The sequence below is a fragment of the Dipodomys spectabilis genome, unplaced genomic scaffold (assembly GCF_019054845.1).
Source record: "Dipodomys spectabilis isolate Male_0828 unplaced genomic scaffold, ASM1905484v1 ptg000076l, whole genome shotgun sequence".
Taxonomy (NCBI): domain Eukaryota; kingdom Metazoa; phylum Chordata; class Mammalia; order Rodentia; family Heteromyidae; genus Dipodomys; species Dipodomys spectabilis.
Window position 1 is genome coordinate 1864623 of NW_024870753.1, and position 23521 is coordinate 1888143.

The 23521-nt window shown below is 37.2% G+C and overlaps 1 protein-coding gene across 2 annotated transcripts in view; it reads left to right on the forward strand.

Moving 5' to 3' along the window:
- The window catches only part of Sik2 (salt inducible kinase 2), an 89665-nt gene that overhangs the window by 28182 nt on the left and 37962 nt on the right, over positions 1 to 23521 (forward strand). The window lies entirely within an intron of this gene.

Here is a 23521-nt window from a genome sequence, read left to right on the forward strand (position 1 = left end):
TGTATAAGAAATAATGAACTTTGGAGTTCTAGGCTTGGATTCTTACCCCAGCTCAGCCATAGATTAACTGTGTGAATGTTTAGTTTGCTGCTCTGTTTATAGAGAACTGCACCCTATTTGATATGTAAACACACTAGAACCCTACCTTATAACAAGTAGCCAAGTCTCAATCACAAGTGTCCCAATGTTAGTTTCCCAGCTGGGCCTGTTTTACCCACTGCAGAGTATGCCAATCACAGACAGTACAATAATTCAAAAAATAATTTATTTACCAAATAGTCCTAAATGGGAGATGGGAGACCTAATTCTCAAATGTCCCTCACCCCCACCCCAAGGATTGTATTGTGGAATAAAGTAAAGAAACAGAGTTGTCTAAGGCCGTGGGAAAGGAGAATGGAGACCAGAAAAATGGAGCAATTGATAGTCAGCACATGTGCAGTCAAACTGCATAGCACTTGATAAGACACATGTTGGGAACATAGTGTGAAGGTTTAGCCCCCTACCATCAAAAAGGTTTACACATTGGATATTTGCCTAGGCCCAAGTTGAAGGGTTAGTATTTTCAAATTGTTCAAGTTAGAAACAGAGCCTTCAAATTCCTGCAAACATCTTAGATAGCTGTTTCTGTGACCCATAAGTACTATCTGTAGCACAGTTAATGAGAGAATACCACTTATGATGTCATCTATAAAATAAGTGCTAAAATCAAGTTACTATAAACAAGAAAAGCCAGATTTACTCAAGTTTTCCTTCATTTCTTCATATTGCAATAAAACAGACTCAAGCTGTAAGCATGCATTTACCTCCGTTTTCTGTAGGTCACTTCCTTTTCTCTGTCTATAAATATAACTTGCCCATGTGGTGGAGGGGGACTGTTCTGCACCATTTTGGATCCAGACTGCTCTCCCGATTCTAGAATTGCAAATAAGGCCAATTAAGATCTACAAAACTAGATTTTTGTCTCCTAACAAGTAACTTTCGAAGTTAACTTTCTGAATCTCAGATTCTCATTTGGAATGAACAAGTAAGAATGCTGTAGTATGTAGTACTTAATAATTATTACTTTCCTCTTTCCATTTCCTCAAGTAAAGTTGGATGGTCCTCTGTTCTCTGTGTTTTTCTCTAAATATGCCATCACTTTTCTGAATTTTCACTCCCACCAACCCGTTCTTCCATAATTGAGTATACTACAATTAGTCCAGTTTTCACACTAAACATACAAAGTTAACATAAAACTGCACACACTTAAGGGACTGGGCCAGGCACAAAACAAGTAGTCCACCATGACTTCCACTCAAATTTTGTAATTTTCTGGAATGACTGACAGAACTCAAGAAAACAGTTTGCTTACATTAGCTGGTTTATTATAACAGGTACAGATTGGGAACCCAAATGGAAGGAGAGATGTAGGCCAGTGGTAGGGTAGAGCTCTAATGTCTTCTCTGGGCACACAACCCCTAGTACCTGGATGTCACCAACTTAAAACCTCATCAGACCTTGTAATTTGGATCCAGTTTTTATTGAAGTTCCTTTTACATAGGCATAACTGACAAAAATCACTGGCCATTGGTGATGAACTCTATCTCCAACCTTTCTTCCTTTTTGAGGGTCCAAGGGCAGAGTTGAAAGCTCTAACCCTCTAATGACAATTGGTTCCTCTAGCTGCTAGAATATAGCGACTAGCCTTCATACTGAACTGTAATATGGTCAAAAAGAGATAAAAGATACCCCTGTCACTCAGAAATTCCAGAAATTTTAGAGGTTGTATGCCTAGAATATAGATAAGGCCAAATAGAATATATTATTATCACAACTCCAGAATTCACTCACCCTCATTTTTACCAGGCAGAATTCTCCTCATTTTTCTTAGCTCAGTTCACAATTCATTTATGAAGTTACCTTATAAGTCCCCATATTAGAAGAGGTCTTTTTCACTCACTTTCTCATGATGTTCTTGGTATAAAGTACAGTTCTTAGCTCATGTATTTTCTCATGGTAAAGTGTGGTTTTCTCAAAGACATGATCTGTCTTATTTATGTTCTATATTTTCAACATGAAGTATATACACCTAATAGGCACTCAGTAACTGGATGAGCAAAAAGAATTAGTAAGTGCATTAAATTTTAATTTCTTGAGGTGCTGAGGGTCAGACTAAGAGCCTTATGTATGTTAAACAAGCTTTTTACCATTGGGCTTTTAATCTCTTTAAATATAGCCAGGCAATCTGTACAAATATATGAATAGATATTACTTTTATTATAAGCAATGATTTTTGAATACAGTCACTTATTAAATTGTGAAGGGTAAGAATGGTGCATTTAATGCCTGTCACAGTATCAAATATAAGAAAACCTTTATTTCTCTGACATAGCTAAGAAAAAAAAGCATTTTTTTGTAACATTGGCCACATGGCATATATCTCATTTTCTTAGTGGCTGCTCTCACCATTTCTATTGCTTATCTCAAGTTTGCTTTACTGAAACTACCACCTTTACCTGTTTATTTCCATACATATATTCTAAGTATACAATGTGTCTGTGGTTGCAGAACATGAAAGAATATAAAGTTGAGGAAAGCTGAAAGTCTCAACCTGTCATGATGCTTTGTTTCCACACTCTATAAGGAATTTAATTTGCAAGTCTTATACAACTTTGTTAACTAACACTTAAAAACTTTCTAGACTTATTTTTAAAAAGGAAAATATGTAAATGAATGGTAGGAATAAAAATGTAAGTGGAGGGGCTGAGAAGGTGGCTCAGTGGTAGAGCGCTTGCCTTGCATGCATGAGGCCCTGGGTTCGATTCCTCAGCACCACGTAAGCAGAAAAAAAAAAGCCGGAAGTGGTGCTATGGCTCAAGTGGTAGCGTGCTAGCCTTGGGCTGAAGAGCTAAGGGACAGTGCCCAGGCCCAGAGTTCAGGCCCCATGACCAGACCCCCCCCCCCCAAAAAAAAAATGTAAGTGGATTTGATGGGTTCTATAATTTTTACTAAAAATTTTTAAGAGATTAAAAATAAGTGAGAATGTATGTAGTCTAATTGCATTTGAGTTTTAGAATATATTGTTACTATTTAATATGCTTACTCTTTGAAGCATGCTTTAAGTCTACTATAACAAAATAAATTAAACTGGGTAACTTGTAAACAGAAGAAATATAGTTCTCATAGTTCTGGAGGCTGCTAAATCCAAGATCAAAGTGCCCAAGGTGTCTAGTAAGAGTTTGTTTCTTAATAGGTAGCACCTACTCCTCCCTATGTCTTCACATGGTAGAATAGGTAAATAGCTTGTTTATATGAGCACTGATTCTTGAATAGTGCTCTTAGGATATACTCCCTTTCCAAAGTCCCCACCTTCTAATGCTTCCACATTGAGGATTTCAATATATGAATATTGAGGGGGACACAGATATTTGAACCATAGTTTATAAAGTATGGCTCATATGGGTTTATTTTATTTTTTTTGGTCAGTTGTGGAGCCTGAACCCTGAGCTTTAGCACTGCCCCTGAGCTCTTCATCTCAAGACTAGAGCTCTACCACTTTGAGCCACAGTGCCACTTCCGGTTTCTAGTGGTTAATTGGAGATAAGAGTCTCATGAACTTTCCTGCCGAGGCTGGCTTTGAACCGTGATCCTCAGATCTCAGCCTCCTGAGTAGCTAGGATTACAGGCGTGAGCCACTTTGAGCCCAGCTTGGATTTATTTTTATATTAAATATATTTATGCGCAAATGCTTATATTTTATTCTACCTATATATTTTCATTATATAGAGGGAAACTTGGACATAGGAATCAAGCTATATAATAAAGTGAGATTGTGAGGGCTTTTGTTTGCATATTATATGTTTCTGTTTTGTGTTTTGTGTGGGTGTGTGTATTCTGGTCCTGGGGCTTGAACTCTGGATGCTGTCCTTGAGCTCTTTTGTGGTCAAGGTTAGTGCTCTACTACTTGAGCCACAATTCTACCTCCAGGGTTTTGTTTGTTTGTTTTGGGGAGGGGGTTTGCTGGCTTAATTGGAGATGAGATAAGAGTTGCATGCCTGGACCTCCCAGCCTGGTCTGGCTTTGAACCACAATCCTCAGTTCTCAGCCTCCTAAATAGCTAGGACCACAAGCGTGCACATCATGTGTTTCTATCATGCATTATTTTGTAGTAGGTGTGCTATGTTTTATTCTTGCAAAAAAAAAGTATATTTTCATTTGGAAAAAGGAGATAGCTCTACAGTTCAGTTTAGAGACATTTTAGAATATAGATCTTTTGGAGAAGATCCAACTAAACAGGAGATTATGGCAAGAGTGACTTATTGCTGGAATATGTGTCTCTTTACCAATTATGGTCTCTCAGTCAGTGTGTTCTTGAATTGTTAGCAAAGTAAGGACTTTTTTACTCTTTCCTAAATTCTGTCAGGCTATGCATCTTTTATAATTGATATGTTATGTAGCTTGTCATTTCCAGTGTTCTAGCGCCTATTATATTTCAGCATACCATAGCTGGTTAGAGTAGTGTCACATAGTTTCATTCTTTTTTTCTGCGCATTTGTCTCTCCATCTGTGAGCACAACATTTTGTTGATCCTTGCACATACCCCATGTATCTATCTATACTCTGCCTTCAAATCTGCTAATCAAACACTATACAGTTTAGTTGGTGGCCATTGCATTCTAAAACAATGTATTGTTCTTGCAAGTACATAGTAAGTTATTTTCCCTAGCTTAAACATCATCTTGTCTACAAATGAGGTAACCTAGTGGGGGAGTTTTGAATAGATGCAATGTATAGGGCTGTAGTAAGAAAAGAGACTCAACTAGAGCTCTGGGGCCCTTATAGTGATCTTAGCTCTATTATGTAGTTATATCGTTTACTTAGAGCTAATAATACATGTTTGCTGAGGTAACCCAACAAGGAGTGAACATTCATTCATTAGGATGATACAAGGGAATATATGTGAGAGCATTTTATAAGTGATAACATGCCATTGCAGTCCTAGGTCTGCACTTGCGTTACTGTGCTCATTCAGAGCCATTGTAATGGCCCAGATGGTAGTGGTAGAGTCGTGCTGATGGTGTGACTACAGATGGAAGATAGTGCTAGTGCTTTTTTCTACCTTTCTTTCTCATGACCAGCAGAATAGCTCTTCTATAACTTTTTTAAAAATTGTCCTAGCACCCTGTTCAAAAGAAATGTGAGTGCCTGCCTATAACCCCTCTGTACATCACCTTTACAATAACAGTAAAAATATTTACATCCTAAAAGTGTCCTAGCAGCACTCAAATAAATATTTGCACATCTAGAAGTCAATCTGGGGATTGAAGAAAAGCAGAAAAATAGTTTCATACCATAGGAACAAACAAATTTGAGCTATATGCAAATGCAATCTCTTCTCAACATTATTAACAGTTCATTAGTCCCAAGTGTTTCATTATATGATTGAGTGAATAAGTCATTTCCACACAAAATATTGAAAACTTAAGTGTGCATTCCTTCTGCACATATACTACGCAGCTAAAACTAGTTTAATATCCTTAGTTTAATAAATTTTAGGCCTTTTTAAAAATTTATTGTTATTGTAAAGGTGATGTACCTTATGCAACCTCTCCTAAGAATAGCCTTCTTTGATCTTACTCTACATGTATTAGGCCTGTGTGTGTTTTTTGTTGTTGTTGTTGTTTGTTTGTTTGTTTTTTAGTAATTATCTTTCTCTTTGCTATAGGCTTTCTGAAAAAAAGGAAGCATAAATATAATTACCATTAGATGTATAGTTGACTTGTTCTCTAAAGCCTAGAAAGAGAATTTAGGCCCCTACACTGAAAATTAGTAAGAAAAAGCTCTTATGAAAAGACATTAGAAGAGGATCACAAAGGCTCAATAACTATTTGCATATGATCATATGTAGTTTATCGAAATGAACTTCAAGAAATGGAAGCAAGAAGTGTTGTTTTTTTTTTTCCTTTGTTGCTGTTGTTTTCTGTACTTTTTGTCTGTTGGCAAGTTGATCTGTCTGGGGGAGGGTAAAGGAGGAGCACAGAAGTGGTAGGATAAAGGATGAACAAATGCAGCAGGGAAGCTCTCTAGATACTATGTTGAAAATGAACTATTCAGCTTGTGGTGGGGGGAAAGGAGGGAAAAACTGGGACAAAGGGAGGAAAGGAGTGGCACTGTTCAAAAAGAAATGTACTCATTACCTGACTTATGTAACTGTAACCCTCTGCACCTCACCTTTACAATAACAATTCAAAAAAGAGACGGAAAAAAAAGACATTTCCTTGAAAGGTATAAATGCTTCTTTGCTTATCATTTTTAAATAACCCATTTATTGTATATCCATTGCAAAAATATTAATATGATACTAAAGTACAGTTATAGAGTTTTTGGCATAATTATTAGTTTGAGGAAAAGATGAAGCTAGATGTCCCTGTCTAAAAATATAAACATTTTGTTGATTTTAAAAAATAATTGTTCTGAATTGCTTCCATTTTCCCTAATTCATTATCTTTAGTTAGTTGAAAAGCAGAATACAAATTATTTGATCATGCTGCTGTTTTTCCAGTCATGTATCTTTAAAATAAGAAAAAAAATGCCTTTTATAAAATTACCTAAAGTAAACAAAGATAAAGATAATGAGCATGAAGCAAGATTATATTCAACAGAGCTAAAACCGAAATGAACTTGATTTTGCTTACGTTAAAATTTTTATTAGGCATGAGTTTCTCTCTCTCTCTCTCCCTCTCTCTTTACCTCCCTCTCCCTCCCTCTCCCTCTACCTCCACCTCCCTCTCCCTCCCTTCCTCTCTCTCTCCCTCTCATTCTCTACAGTCCTGGGGCTTGATTTCCTGGGGCTTGTCCCTGAGCTTCTTTTGCTCAAGGCTAGCACTCTACCACTTGAGTCACAGTGCCACTTCTGGCTTTCTGTTTATGTGATACTGAGGAATCAAACCCAGGGCTTCATGCATGCTTAGGTAAAGTACTCTACCACTAAGCCACATTCCCAGCCTAGGCATGAGTTTTCTAGAAATAGTTTAATTATACTTTTCAGCATAGAGTTATATTTTCTCACTTAGTGTGTATCTGTATAAATAAAAATGACTTTTGCTGTTGTTACTTGTGACCTCTTTTGTCTTTTATGAGTTCTTCAGAATTTAGTGTTAGGCTGCCCCAAGCTATAAATTCTTAGCTGAAATGCCTAGTGCCTATGTGCAAGGAATATTCTTTTGATTCACCTAAAGTATAATTAAATAAGGATAACTTAAATTAATGTAGTTTTCTGGAGGAATTAAAGTAGGCTGTGCCTTCTAAAGGGAAACCTGCTTCTTTAATTTTAGTGGGCTTTTTAAAAGCTAATTTGTGTGCCTTAATTGATAAATGTGAAAGTAACCATTTTCTGTACACTTCATCCACTCGTTTACCAGAGATGCATTGAATACCTATACTATGACAAGCACTTCATAACTAATTTGTATTAGCATGAATTGTGATTTCTTTTAGCTTTGTCAGTGGCATATATATTACCCTGACCAACATAACTTTGCTGAGTCTAGTGATCAGATTACATCTAGACATGGTTGAGTACTTTGCCTCTCAAGGAACCTTTTCAAGATCTTAAAGTAGTGCTGTATTCAATTACAACAGTAAGTTGAAAGTTTATGTGAAAAAAATCATATACAAGTTAGATTCAGTGCAGTTTGACTGCCAGCACTATAAAGTTGGCATGTGAGTTGTCTTTCCTCCTCAGATCTGTTTTCTTCCCTTACAAATTATCTAAAATTTGTATAGTTTGAAAGCATTTTTATTCCACTTTGCTTTATTCTTTTGTATAGATTGACCGTTCTTTGACATTCATGTCTGTATTTTAAAAATTGAAAATCAATTTTAAGGTAGAATTCATTAAAGATTTGAAACAAAGACTGAGGAAAGCAAAACTAGAAATAATGCAGGTAGAAAATTACTATGACAAAGTGCATGATAGCAAATATTTCCTGCTCCAAAAAAATTATCTCATGATTTCTCTTAAGGAATTTCTATTTTGTTATTTTAGTTTTCAATATGAAATAAATGCATTTGAAGGAGAGGGAAACACACAGAAGTTCTACTGATGTTAGTGTTATAGTGACTCATTCGCTTTTCTCCATTCAATATTTTTTTTTTATTATTTTTTTTTATTTATTTTTTTTTTTTGGGTCCGGTCGTGGGGCCTGAACTCTGGGCCTGGGCACTGTCCCTCAGCTCTTCAGCTCAAGGCTAGTGCTCTACCACTTGAGCCACAGCGCCACTTCCGGCTTTTTTCTTTTTGCTTATGTGGTGCTGAGGAATCGAACCCAGGGCCTTGAGCATGCAAGGCAAGCGCTCTACCACTGAGCCACCTTCCCAGCCCCCAATGTTTTATTTACTTGTTGAAATCTCTTGATTGTTTCATACCTTACTATGCAGTAGGTTTTAATATGTGCAGTAAAAAAGCCCCAAGATCTGAGCCAATATTATTCAAACAATATTTTGCCATTGTCAGATGGTTTGGCCAAACTAGATACTGATTGCTTGCCTCTTTTTCTTTATTTACTCCTTGACTAAGTTGTATGATGTTGTCACTTGGTACCCTGACTAGTTCTGTCTATATAAAAACCTAACTGTGACTTACTTCAAATAAAGATAAACTCTTTAATATTGTGATTTGTTTAACTGGAGTAAGTGACTTATAAAAAGTGTTGTTTTACAGTTCTAGACAGGCATCTTAAGTAGCTTTTAAATTAGTTCCCCACACCTAAATGCAAGTGAGAATTGTACATTTTTCTGCTTGTCATCAGCTGCCTCTTCTCCACATTCTTACCCATGTTTTACTAACCATGTCCATCTGTCGTGTCTTATTAAGAATCTGCACACCCACCAGCTTCATGCGTTTACAGTATTGTATAAAAGCTTCATGACAAAAGTGGCTATGTTGTAGAAGAGGTAAAATCTCCCTCCCTGGTAAGCACTAGTTTTATTTTCCACTACAAATACGGGTACTTTTGAAGGTAATTTTAAGTATGAAATCTGATTTCAGAATACATTGCAGTGATTTTTTTGAGAGAAAATTTCTTTGAGAGAAAATTTGATCATAATATTATATGAGGCATTATTGGACAATGCAGTAGTTACTTGTGTGTTTCGGTGGGTCCTTTAAATATATTTAAATGCTGTCCTAGAGATAGATTTTTTTTTCTTCCTGGACAAGATCTTGCTGTGTGGCTCACGACAGCCTCAGACCCTCCTGTCTCAGCGTCCTGAGTGCTAGCATTGTCATCAGGCCTCGTTTAAATTTTTTAGTTAGAAAAATGTGTGTGTTCCCTGTCCTTTGTTTGTCTCACCCACTAGAAAATCTGAAATCTTGAACTTCTTTTTTTTTGGGTCCGGTCATGGGGCCTGAACTCTGGGCCTGGTCACTGTCCCTCAACTCTTCAGCTCAAGGCTAGCACTCTACCACTTGAGCCACAGCGCCACTTCCAGCTTTTTTCTTATGTAGTGCTGAGGAATCGAACCCAAGGCCTCAAGCATGCAAGGCAAGTGCTCTACCACTGAGCCACCTTCCCAGCCCTTGAACTTCTTTATGTATGCCAATGGGTATCAGTAATTTTTATTTCTATTTTTATTGCTTTAAAATTTTATTTCAACTGTGGCTTGAAATCTGGGTAGGAAATGTGCTTCTTTTTGGCTACACATATAAGGTTTTGACAGTAATAGTGATAGCAGTGATACATGTTATTGAAGGTACAATGGCTCAAGAGGTCTTTGTTGACTCACTCAAGTTAAGTGGCTCAGGTGTAAGACTCCATCTCTGTGGTTGCTGTTTTATAATTTTATGCTTATAGGCCTGTCTCTTCTACTAGCTTAAGATCCTTGTGGGCAAAGAGTGTTTCTTAATTATATCTTCAGTACCTGGCAGAGTGTTGAGCCCGCAGTGTTTGGTAAATACTCTGTAAATGCTTATTAAGGGGTTGAAAGAACTTACTCTTTTTTTTTTGGTTGGTCATGGGGCTTGAACTCTGGGCTTGGGTGCTATCCCTGTACTCGTCAGGTCAAGGCTAGTGCTCTACCACTTGAGCCACAGCACCATTTCTGGTTTTCTGGTGGTTAATTGGAGGTAAGAGTCTCACGAACTTTGCTGCCTGGGCTGGCGGTGAACCATGATCCTCAGTTCTCAGACTCCTGAGTAGCTAGGCTTACAAGCGTGAGCCACCAGCGTCCAGCTGAGAACTTACTCTTTAACACTGACAATTACAGTTTTTAACTAATATCTCAAGTTGGTGGACCAAGATAGAGTTGTTCAGGGGCATATTTATGTCGCTTTTAACCATTTCCCTGTTACTAATGGTACTAAATGGTACTTGTTAGTCATTTGCTAGGGGAATGTAAATTTTCAGTTTACCAACAAGGTTCAGTACATAAGTACATTCATATGCAGATAATTTGTCTAGGGTTATCTTTTTTATTATCTGTAAGTTGTTGTACAAATGAGTTTCCATTTAACAAGGCAGTCTATGAATTTAGTTTATCTTGATCAATGTCATATGCAGGTAATCTTAAAAGTCTCAAGTAATGATTTTCCATAAGGATACTTGAAATTTGGTTATTTTCTTGCTCTAAGCTCATTTATAACATAGTGTCTGATCTACGGTTTTATTTTACATGGGGCCTACTTATATGAGATTTATTTAGATATTCTAAATAAAATATATTATGCTGTGAAGTTTAGACTTGAGTTGTCACTAAGCTAGTTACCCAATTCCTATTCCATTCTCCGACTTTGTCATATATTTCTATTTTTCCTTTCATAAATATCAACAACATTTTGTTTTCTTATATTCTATCTTAATCTGATTTATGCTGCTGTAGTAAAATATCTCAAACTGGGTTTGAAAAAAAATTAAACAGATGAGCTGGGAAGGTGGCTCAGTAGTAGAGTGCTTGCCTTGCATGCATGATGCCCTGGGTTCAATTCCTCAGCACCACATAAGCAGAAAAACTGGAAGTGGCACTGTGGCTCAAGTGGTAGAGTGCTAGCCTTCAGCTGAAGAGCTGAGGGACAGCTCCCAGGCCCAGAGTTCAGGCCCACGACTGGGCCCCACCCACCCCCCCCAAAAAAAAGAGATATGCTGTGGCTGGTAGTAAGCAATAACTTCCAGGTGAATTTTGAAGGTTAGCATTGATATATATATATATTAATGACATTGTACACCAAGCTTTATTTTATATGGTTAACCCTAAATTATATAATTCTCTTAAAGTGTTTTGAAGGAGATACAGTTACCATTTCTGTTTTACAGTTGAGAAACTAAGGCACAGAAAAATAGCAGACCACAGTAACATAGCTGCTTGATGTTGGGTTTAAAACTGGCCATTGTAACCAAAGGCTGTGTTCCAACCATCAGGGAAGAAGTAGAGGGAAACGAGGCCAGAATCAAGACTCTGACAAACATAATGTAATACCTTTGCCTTCCACCCTCTATCCAGTATGTGCAAAACAAAACAAAAAAAAATTGCAGTTCATTAATTAGCTTTGTATTGGAACTAATTCTGTATAACCTTGCCCTTTTCCTAATTCACCTGTAAAACTCTTTTAGAAAGATTTCAGAGTTTCTTAGGGGACCCTCATCTTGCACTTTGTGTCACAGGAAAACATTGGGGCAGCATAAACTGTTGTTGGACAGACAGGCCTGGAGGAGTAAGATAAAACCAAGAGTTCTTTGGAGATTATTTCTGACAGTACTTTGAAACATTACCCCACCCTTTACCTCTGCCTCCGTACACCCACATTTAACCATTAGACAAATAGGTTAGCAGGCAGATGTTACAGGCTATCTTTTTTCCTTTTAGCTCAGGGACTTTAGAGTACTCTCTCAAAGGGAAGAAACACTCTTAAGAAATTACACATTTGGAATGTTTTTTCCTAGTTTCAGTGACTCTAGTCAAACCAAGTATATTGACCATAAGTCTCTCCTGCAGTCTGTTGAACTCTGCTTCTTTAAGAAAGAAAAGAAAAGAAAGAAAGCTGAAAAGAAATGAAATAAAATAAAAAAGGTTGAAGTAAGAAATGAAGAATTGTTTTAGATACTGTGGGAATTTAATAAGACTTGGTGATATGCCATGTGTGCCAAGAGGGCAGGTATAGACTAAGGAATGGTATACATGAGGCCAGATTGGATGAGAGATTTGAGATTTAGAAGTGACCAGGAACTAGCCAGAAGTGGCACTATGGTTCAAGTGGTAGAGCACTCGCCTTGAGCTGAAGAGCACAAGAACAGTGCCCCAGCCCAGAGTTCAAGCCCCACGACCAACCAAAAAAAAAAGGTTCTGATCTCTCTGGTTTCCTAATATTCCCTGGGGACACTAGACCACCACTAAGGATCAGAACCTTGGAGAGTTCCGAACAGCAGGGTAAGAAGCTTTAATAAGTGAACAGACTACCACACTGGCATGAAGTAGACAGGGTGAGTCTGTAACTCACCTGAGGTAATGCTGGAGCAAACCTCATGTTTGCTTTCTCTTGGGATCTAGTAAGAGTTGACAAGTTGCTAATTATACTTAACTACATGAAGATCTTGTCATCCTAGTTGCAATTAGTTTCTGTTAAATTCTGATGAATGTGGGGTTTCTTTTCAGATCCTGTGCTTTGTCCAAAGGCCTCTCTCTCCTAAGGGAATGATAGTGACTGTATACTATTTCCTTACCAGTTACTAAAGTTAGTTGAAATCTCTGGTGAGGTTTGAATGGTAGATTTGTCTCAACCCACCATGTCTTCTGGTGAGTGCTTATGTTAGAAACTAAGAGGCACTCTGTGTATTAGAAATTGGTAAAAGCTGGAGGTAATACCATCAACATCCAGAAACACATTTTTTTTTCTTGCAGTATAATTGTTTAGGCTATTCACTTTTTATTTTATTTTATTTTTTTTGTCGCTCGTGGGGCTTGAACTCTGGGCCTGGGCGCTGTCCCTCAGCTCTTCAGCTCAAGGCGAGCGCTCTACCACTTGAGCTACAGCGCCACTTCTGGTTTTCTGGTGGTTTATTGGAGATAAGAGTCTCACGGTCTCTACTGCCCGGGCTGGCTTTGAACCGCGATCCTCAGATCTCAGCCTCCTGAGTAGCTAGGATTACAGGCGTGAGCCACCAGCGCCCGGCTAGGCTATTCACTTTTTACCTGCTAAAATTTCAATAATCTTATTTGGAAAAAATCCAAACACTTAAATCCCCACTGTTGTTATCTCTCCTCGGTTTTAGGACATCATTATGGCTATTTATCAAATTAATACATTTCTAATGCTTCAATTAAAACTTCACATTTTATTTTATTTTATTTTATTTTTTTGGTCGGTCATGGGGCTTGAACTCTAGGCCTGGGTGCTGTCCCTCAGCTCTTCAGCTCAAGGCGAGAGCTCTACCACCTGAGCTACAGTGCCACTTCCGGTTTTCTGGTGGTTTATTGGAGATAGGAGTCTCACAGCCTCTCCTGCCCGGGCTGGCTTTGAACTGTGATCCTCAGATCTCAGCCTCCTAAGTAGCTAGGATTACAGGGGTGAGCCACCAGCGCCCGGCTTCACATTTTATTTTTAAAAAACAAAAACTTTGAAACAGTTTACGTTTATTAGGTCTTATTAGGCCAAAATTGGAACTTGAATGGAAATCCTGGAGGTAATAATAGCAAAGAGTAAAAAATGATGGAAGAGTAGAACTCATTACAGAGAAATAACCATGACTTATTCACTACCCTATGTTACATTTCCAAAATACAGACATTATCTTTTCATACTACTTGAGAGAATGGAAGAGTTAGAGTAAAACTTCCTAAATAAATGATTTACAATGCCAGAAATTAATACAGTTTCTGGAAAGAGTATGGTAACAAGAAAAATCTTAGTGAATCCATTATCACTCTAATCAGACTTTAGAAATAAGAAAAACTCAAATCAATTATGGATAATAATGATTATGCTTACTTAGCCTTCTTACAGGTTTAGGTTCAGTTCTCAGCAGTACAAAATAAGAATTAATGAGAAATATGCAAGCTTTATGATATTGATTAATGGCTCTTAGTGGTTACTTTTTTATATGATGACATGTCAGTTTGTGGTTCAAGTCTTAAGTTTGGTCTAAAAAGTGTCTGTCTCCGTTTATATGTGTGTCTGTGTCTGTGTGGACATATGTCATAATCTTTAATGGCTTGGACATGGAGAATAAAAACAGTCTAAGAGTAACTTTAAAATTAAAATGGCTTCTTAACTATTAGGAATACTAGGCATAGTTCAATCTTGGAGAAGTTGATCAGAAGTTTTGCTTGGGCATGTTAAATATCATGCAAAAAGTCAAATAGGACAAAAATCACAATAAATTCCATTGATTATTCTATTTTTGTGATTCACAAGGGTCTTGCACATGCTAGCTAAGTGAGTATTCTACAGTTATTCCTTTATTATGACTCCCACACATTGTCTTATTTGGGCTAGAGTCGAACTGAGCTGATATGAATTTAGAAAAAGAAAACAGATAAAGAAGAAGTGCATTTGTACATATATATGTATTGCTATTAATAGTTCTGTATAGACTACAGCTTTTCAGAATTGCTACGTTTCATTGATTGTTATATTTTAAAAACCCTACTTCATTGGACTTTCTTATAAAATTAGAAGTGTCTACACACACTCGCGCACACACACGAATCGGATTAGAAAACCTCCTGTTAAAACAGCATATAAACTGTTCGTCCTTAGCTGTGTTTTGGTTATGATAATTTCCCCTGTATTTAGGCATTACTGTTTTTGCACTCAGCTTTTGCATGTGCCATTTCCTTAATGTGCACTGTTGTCACCAATCTTATTAACTGTAGACTACAGCTTCAACCCTTACTTCACATCCTCAGCTCCCACTGTCTTTTCTGCCTTTTATCTACATCTTATGGGGAATGCCTGTATTAAATAAAACTTTATTCCATTCATGACACAAACTGCAACCAACTTATAGTAGCTTAGAATACTATGGATTTAATCTTTACCATACATCTGCATGATGACTTATTAAAAAGAAAACTTGGCAGAGCTTTATTAAGTAAGCAAGCAGGCAAGCAGACAAACTGACAAAAAGCAGACAAACAGAAGGCCATGGGCACATGCTAAACAGAGTATGGGTGCTCTAATAGGGAGAGACACACAGGTTCTTAGGCTGTTGGGTATTTATATGGTAAAGGCAGGGGTTCTGGCTTCAAAGTTTGCATGATGACATTTTACTCAGGAAGTATAGAACCAGAAATTCATTGCATGTGAATTATAAATCCATGCTGGCATTGGTTTTTAGTCTTGTAGATTTCAACAGACCAAATCTAAACACAGTGACAGATCTCACTGGCTTTTTCCAACTTGTTTGATTAGTAAACATCCTTATTTATAGAAGAACATAATGATCCGCAAATATTTGAATAGCAATAAGATATTCTGTTTGAATTGTTAGTAATATTAGAACATAAAACACCTTATATTTCAAATAGACAGGCTCAGAATTTCTCCAGATACTTTAGTTTTAGCTCTTCTTAGATTTTCCTAGATTCAAAAGTCCCTAGCATTGTGAGTTGTGTTCAACTCCATTTGAATATTCTTTATTTAACTGACATTCTTATGCTTAAAACTTAGAATGGCATTTTTTTTTGCATGAGATTTGAACCCAGGGCCTGGTGCATAATAGGCAAGTACCCTGCCACTGACCCATCTACCTAGCAGAATTGGCAAGTTTTAAAGTGCACAGTCAAAATTATAAAAGTGTCATACTTATTTTTACTGGCATTTTTGCAATGTTAGATCATTAAATAGAAAGTAGATAACCAATTCCTGGAAAACAAAATAGATTTACTATTAAGTTATTTTTTCTTTTTCTAGAAGAAGGGGAGGAACCAAAGGATGAAAAACATTGGAAAGGTCAAAACAGTCATGCTGCTAACTAAACAACAATAAAATGGTTAGAAAACTATTGTTCTAAAAGCTGTAGAAACAGCACTTGGCAGAAACTACAAGAATTATTCATTTTTTTCATGTACTAGAACCATGTTCTAACTTCAGTAGGTCTAGAGCATTGAGCTGAGGTTACAGGGAGACCTCACCACTGTGAGTTTAAACTCTAGTTTTAACAACAACAACAAAAAAGTATAGATTAATAATTTTTTTTAAAAGACACCAAGCTGTACCTTAGGGTGGTTTACTTCAAACTTTGTGTCAGCCATACAAGGTAATTGTTTGTTTAGTTTCCTAAAGTGATGGTTAGAAACCCATGCTAATCTCTTTGCTAGTTAACCACTCAAGACTAACCACTTAAACCGCTTGGAGACATCATTCAGTGTAAGAGTTGAATCTGCAAACCCAACTCTATGAAATCATGTCCTTTTGCTGACTATGAATCTTTTAAAGGCCACAAAAGAACCTTGCTCAAGCTCATGCCTGCTCCCCTGTTATTCAGAGTCATCAAGTTCTTAGGATAGCAGTTTTCATGAGTATGGTCAGTTTAGTTTTTAGTTAAAAAGATATATGTTAAATAGTGAGAAGATTCATTCTAGGATCTTATATCCTTTTTCCATGGATTACACTCCTGTCCCTCTGTGTACTCTTGTGTTTTTGTTTTTTTTATTTTTATTTTTATTTATTTATTTTTGGTCTGTCGTGGGGCCTGAACTCTGGGCCTGGGCGCTGTCCCTCAGCTCTTCAGCTGAAGGCTAGCACTCTACCACTTGAGCATCAGCCCCACTTCCAACTTTTTCTGCTTATGTGGTGCTGAGGAATTGAACCTAGGGCCTCATGCATGCAAGGCAAGCGCTCTACCATTGAGCCACCTTCTCAGCCCCTGTACTCTTGTTTTGGGACACTGATTCAGGTCTTAGTTTCTGATAGGGAAAGGCTTGTGTTAGATCCCGAAGTGCTGCCTACGCTGGAGCCATTTACCTTTGTCCTTCCTGTGGGCCCCTAAGAATTGATTTGTTATCTTCTGGCTTCTAGCCTTCTGTTGTTTTTCTGTAAGATGCTGTCCTTTTCAGCCCTACTGCTCAATGGAAAGCACCCACACAGTACATCTAACATCTCTCAGGTCATAAGTAAGTGGGCCTAGGAATTTCTTTACTAGAACTTACAAGATAAGAACTGAGGAATCAAACCCAGGGCCTCATGCATGCAAGGCGAGCACTCTACCACTGAGCCACCTTCCCAGCCCCAAGAGGAAAATTTTTATACAAAGTTGATATCCATTAAAGTATTAATGTTCAACTAAAGGCAACTTTAGAGGTTTATGCTAATTATGTTTACTTAGAAAGTATTAAGAGATTTCCCAAAAACTGAATTGTTGTTAATATTAGGACATAATACACCTTATATTTTTATCATGAGTTAATGTTGTTTGGGAGTTATTTTTTAAAGTACTTCCCTGATTTAGGAGTTAGCCATAAGTACCCTCCCCCCATATGCCTTTCATCTTTCTTTATTTCTGGAATTGACCCATAATTCATTTAGAACTTGCCTTGTCAGTTGTGCCCCTTTCTGACCTCTGAACCTAGAAATAAACAAGAGACTAAGGGTTAATTGGCTTGGAAAAAAGTTCTCAAGTAACCACCTTCTGAGAGGAAATGTTAGACTAGTCTTCTTAAGTAATGGTGTGACTATATCATCTTCAGTAACGGAGCCAATAGTTAATACAGTCTACATGATCAGTTCTTCAGAGCCAATTGGTTTCCATATTGAAAGATGTCTGAGAGTAATGTCTGTGTAGTAGTTAAGGAATACAGAATATCACAGTCATAAATTGTATAGCAGAAGGTATCATTGTACAATTTTAGTGAGTTTTTATGACTGAGCAAACTTCTTTTTCTCTAATTATGAAAATTTATGCCAGTTGTTGTTCTACTAGGATAACGTTAAGTAACACACAGCCACAAAATTCAATGACTCACATCAACAAATAGTTTGTAGGTCATCAGGGTGATTCCATGTCAGGCTACAGATTGAGTTTAGATCTGGTGCCATGTCTCTCATTCTGGGCACACTTTCTTGTGCTTGATGGTGGAAATGCAAGACATCAAATCAAACCACTCACACTTCCCGTGACTGAGACCAAGTAGGAATGGGTGCACATTACTTATTCTAGGAGACATTGTAAAGTCACATGACAAAGATATACATAAATAATTCTGCTGTGGAGAAGGGATGAAGAAATGGAAACCGTCTACCACAGAAACACTATAGCCTTGTCATGTATTTGTCACCAAATTGATTTATAAATGGTTGAACAGATGAATAATTTTTTTTTATAGCTGGCTTTTCCCCTTTACAGTTGTCTTTCTCCCCAACTGAAAAGTGATTTCACATCATTTTCTGTGTGGGACCCCAGTAAGCCTAAACCCACAGTTTGACTTCTCATGAATTTGTTTGCCCAAGAGCCTTTATTTACTATTAACTAACTTCATTGAAGAGCTCCTTTGAAACTTCCTGCTCAGCACAGTTTAATATATTCTTGGGTTCCCAATGTCTACTTCTAAATGAACCAGTCCAGTATGGCTTTGTTCTTTCAGCCCTTCTAAAAATATAGCCATTTTATAGTATGTCTATACTCAAACTAAACTGTTCAAATTAACCAATCTGTTGATTTCATTAGCATCTTAAGTTCCAAGTTTGACATTTGAGTCCTAGTTCCTAAAAATTGTACTGTTGGGTAAACCATTGCACATAGAGAACACTTCTTCCTTTTTTAAGAAATAATTGCATATCAAAATAGCTATCTGGATGTATTTATCTGTGTAAAGAACGTGTTAGAAGTGTGACCAGATTGCATTTATAAATATTATTATAACACTACCATACTGAGTAAATAGCACACAACATCAGTAGTTCAGTTTAGAATGACTCATTTATTAGTCCAGTCAAACTCATTACTCAGAAATAATTCACAACAGATTTTGATGTTCCATAGAGATGACAAAAATAGTTGGCATGAAAATACCTATTGGAGGAATTGTCTGGAGTTTTTTACACTGTCAAGGTGACATCATCATACGACATCATCATCATCTGGTAGTATTAAATAAGAGTGAGATCACTTTCCCAGGTTATTCATTTGACTTGTTTTTCTTTTTTAATTATTGCCTACAAACAGTTCTGGGCAGTTAGTAAAATAGTATTATATAAAATCAGTAAAGAAAATTTAGCTATTGTCCTGAGGCTGTATTAAACTATATTAAAAGGATGTTTCAAACAATATCTTGTCTGCAAGCCAGTATTTTGTTTTGTTTTGTTTTGTTTTGTTTTGTTGGTGGGGGGGGGGCAGTTGGTTGTGGGGCTTGAACTCTGGGCCTGGGTGCTGTTCCTGAGCTCTTCAGCTCAAGGTGAGTACTCTACCACTTTGAGCCACAGCACCACTTCCGGTTTTCTAGTGGTTAATTGGAGATAAGAGTCACAGACTTTCCTGCGCTGGCTGGCTTTGAACCACAATCCTCCTAAGTAGCTAGGATTATAGGTGTGAGCCACTGGCATCCAGCACCAGTATTGTTTAATACCATCTTTTCTGATTTCCTTGAAGTGTTACTTAAAGTTTTTACTACTTAACCTGTTTTTCTCATATGAATCATAAAACTGTAACTATTTGTCTTAGGGACATATCAGCTATCCAAAGACTATTCCCACAGAGATGATTAAAATTTTGAACTTAAAATGTTTGAATTGTACAGCTTTATAAAAATGGGTTCACGGGGCTGGGAAGATGGCTCAGTGGTAGAACGCTTGCCTTGCATGCCTGAGGCCCTGGGTTCGATTCCTCAGTACCACATAAGCAAAAAGAAAAAAGCCGGAAGTGGTGCTGTGGCTCAAGTGGTAGAGTGCTAGCCTTGAGCTGAAGAGCTGAGGGACAGCGCCCAGGCCCAGAGTTCAGGCCCCACGACCGGACCAAAAAAAAAAAAAAAATGGGTTCACAATTTGAAGTTGTTTCTTTTTTTTTTTTTTTTTTTGGGTCTGGTCATGGGCCTGAACTCTGTGCCTGGGCGCTGTCCCTCAGCTCTTCAGCTGAAGGCTAGCACTTTACCACTTGTGCCATAGCACCAGTTCCATTTTTTCTGCTGTGTGGTGCTGAGGAATGGTACCCAAGGCCTCATGCATGCAAGGCAAGCACTCTACCACGGAGCCAACTTCCCAGCCCTCCAGCTGTTTTTTGTTTATTTGTTTGTGTTTGTGTTTTGTGTTGTACTGGGATTAAATTCATAGCCTTGCACTTTCACTTGGCTTTTTCACTTAGGACTTCTTGGGTTTAGCTTCGCCCTTCACTTGGTGCTTTAGCCTCGTTGGTCTCCTTTGAGTTTCATAAACATTGCATGGGTCACTTCGGAATAGATGGAAGAGTACCTTCTCAGAGAAGCCTCTCACCATCACGCTGTCTCAGTCAAATTACCTCCCCAGGTAATTTCTAGTTGACCACACTATTGCCCTGGCATTTGTTGTACCCAGTCATTAGTATTTTTATTAGAGTACTTATTGTCTTTTTCTCTACTGACAAAGAAATAGTATGAAGTAAAGAACCACACCCCTTGACACAAAGAAGTCATTCAAGTATTTATTCAACAAGTGAATATATGGATGACTTACTATTTACACACAAAATAGTTTAACTTTCTTGTTTAATTTAATTCCAAGAGGAAGAAAGCTATATATTTTGAGATTGACCTGAAAATAGCACAATTGAGGGCAGTAATGTATGCTACTCTTGTTCTCATCACTCTCATCATGATTTATTTTATGTTGATTCATATGACTGAAGTGATTTGAGGTCTTTTAAAAGATCTCTACCACATATAAAGTTGTTTTACATTAATCTTTACAAGCCTTAGATTTGCTCCGTTAAATATTTCAAAGTTAGAAGTTTCAATTTTTTTCTATTGTATACATGCGTAGTATCTTGTTATTAGAGTCTTGCTGGACACTGCAGGAAGCATGGTATTTCTCACATAGATTCCAAAAGTGTAGGGACAGAATTAAAGCCCCCTCAAAGGATTCTTTGCCATGAAGGTAGAATTCATGAGCAGATCAGTTGTATCTCACCAAGGACGAAACTTGGAGTTTATTACTGGGAAATCCAAACTAATCTAGGGACTAAATAACTTGCCAAGGTCACAAAGCAGTGAGAAATAATGCCAGGATTCAGAGTCAAGTTTTCCTACTGTCGAACTTATTCCTACCGTATTTTAGAACTTATGTTCTACTATGTTTTGTAATTTCTCAAGCTATAAAAAAATTACTGAAATTTGTTTCACTTTTGTGTTTTTTAAAGAAATTAAAATCTTTGAACTCACCTGTTTGATATCTGTTACTGACATTGTATACTGTATTACAATTTGCTGGCTTCTATGTGAGAATTATAAATAATTTTGACCAATATTAGCCTGTATTACTGAAACTTGAACATGTAAATCAATTGTAAATAATCTTTAAATCTTTGAACTACATATCTCAAAGCATACTTTGCTTTGTGGGAAGATTTGCTTTAGTGGTTCCTAGTAGTTTAAAGAACTGATTCAAGTCTAACAGATGCAAGCATTCTAATACAAGGAAATTGCTAGAAGCATGCAGTCTACCACAAGCAGTGATTTCACTTATTCAAATTGAATTTGTTAGGTTTGTCTATTTTGATGAAATCTCAATTTTATTTTTATTTATTTATTTTGCTAGTCCTGGGGCTTGAACTCAGGGCCTGGACACTGTCCCTGAGCTTCTTTTGCTTAAGGTTAGCACTCTACCATGTGAGCCACAGCACCACCTCTGTTTATGTGGTACTAATGAATCAAATTTAGGGCTTCATGTATGCGAGGCAACCACTCTACCACTAAGCCACATTCCCATCCTGAAGTCTCAGTCTTTCTACTAACCACATTTTCAGTAGAAGGAAAAGTTATCACCTCAAAGAAAGCATGTAGGTTATGTTGGCCCAACAGACCAACCCTTCAGTCTGTATTCTCCATGGTAGAAGCAAGACTGATTTACCATTCTGTATATAAACCATGTTGCCCACTTCACAGTTACTAAACACAGTCTTTCTGGTGATAGATTGGTCATTTTTTTTTCTACCAGTTTTCCTTATTCTGAAGTGATCCTTTCTTCTTCACAGCTATTGGTGTCAGCTATAGGCTCTAAAAGGCAAGGGCAGATGTTATGATCTGACATCTCAGTTTCTCCCCGTTTTCATTTAAAGTAGAGGATGTATAGAAGGTATAGACTAGTCACTCTTGTATTCTTTTGACATGATATAGTATTTTTTATAATTCTGTTTATTATATCATCATGAAGGTGGTTTGACAAATATATTACTAGACTAATATTAAATACCTTTGATGATCTGGATAATGAAAAACATTATGGAGAGTACAGAAGAGAATCACATGATTCCTATTCTCTGAGACTATAAATATCTTTTATTCAGAATACATGTTAGGGCTGTGTGTATGAACACATGCTCGCTGGAACATTTAGGATATCTGAGAGATTCCCAGTGTGGTACAGTATGGGACAAGGAATTCAGAGAAGGAAAATTACATCTATATGAAGTCATCAGAGACCCAAAATGAAGGTGATATTCAAGCAGAGTTCTAAAAAGATGGTTAGGATTTCAACAAGATTGTAGTAAAGACATTTAAAATAATAAGTTCAATCACTGGCTCTGCTTTCAGATCAACAAATTCACTTACCAGTGGTACAAATTCCGCCAACTTGCTTAACCCCTGTGTTCTTAGCTTTTTTAATCTAAAGAGTATGAGAAACAAGCCAAGCTCCAGTGGTTCATGCCTGTAGCCTAGCTGAGATCTGAGGATAGTGGTTGAAAGCCAGCCCAAGCAGCAAAATCCGGGAGACTCTTATCTCCAATTAACCACCAGAAAATGGAAGTGGAGCTGTTGTTCAAAGTGGTAGAGCACTAGTCTTGAGCACAAAAGCTCAGAGACAACGCCCAGGTCCTAAGTTCAAGCCTCATGACTGACAGAACAAAACAAAAAAGAGCATAGGAGTTAGAGTTGTAGTTACAGAGGATTTTATAAAGGGAGATTCTGTAATGTGAACATGATTTTCTAGTCTCATACAAGTGTTAGAAATTTTCATACTAAATATTGGAAAGAGGATACCCAATGGCGTGGAACTTAACTGGTAAAAGACATACATTACAACAAAAAATGTGTTAATTTAGTATTGACTTACCCATATTTCCTCATGTAGGAAAGTTATCCTAAATAAGTTTTTTTAAGATTTATGTTGGACTTCCTCCTCCTCAAAATTTCAAATGACTTTTAGATCTTCAGGTGAGACTATGAGTTATAATGTTGGGTTCTATAAAATTAAGCTGCTTTAGTAAACATTGTAACATTGCACAAAGACAGTATATCCTGGAAATGTTTGTCTTACTGTTGTGGCTTATAGTCATCTGTCATCTATAAACTGTGGTTTATAGAACAAGTCTATGTGTTCTCGTGTGAATCTTTGTCTGATGGGATGTCAAGAGAATTCATTCATGTT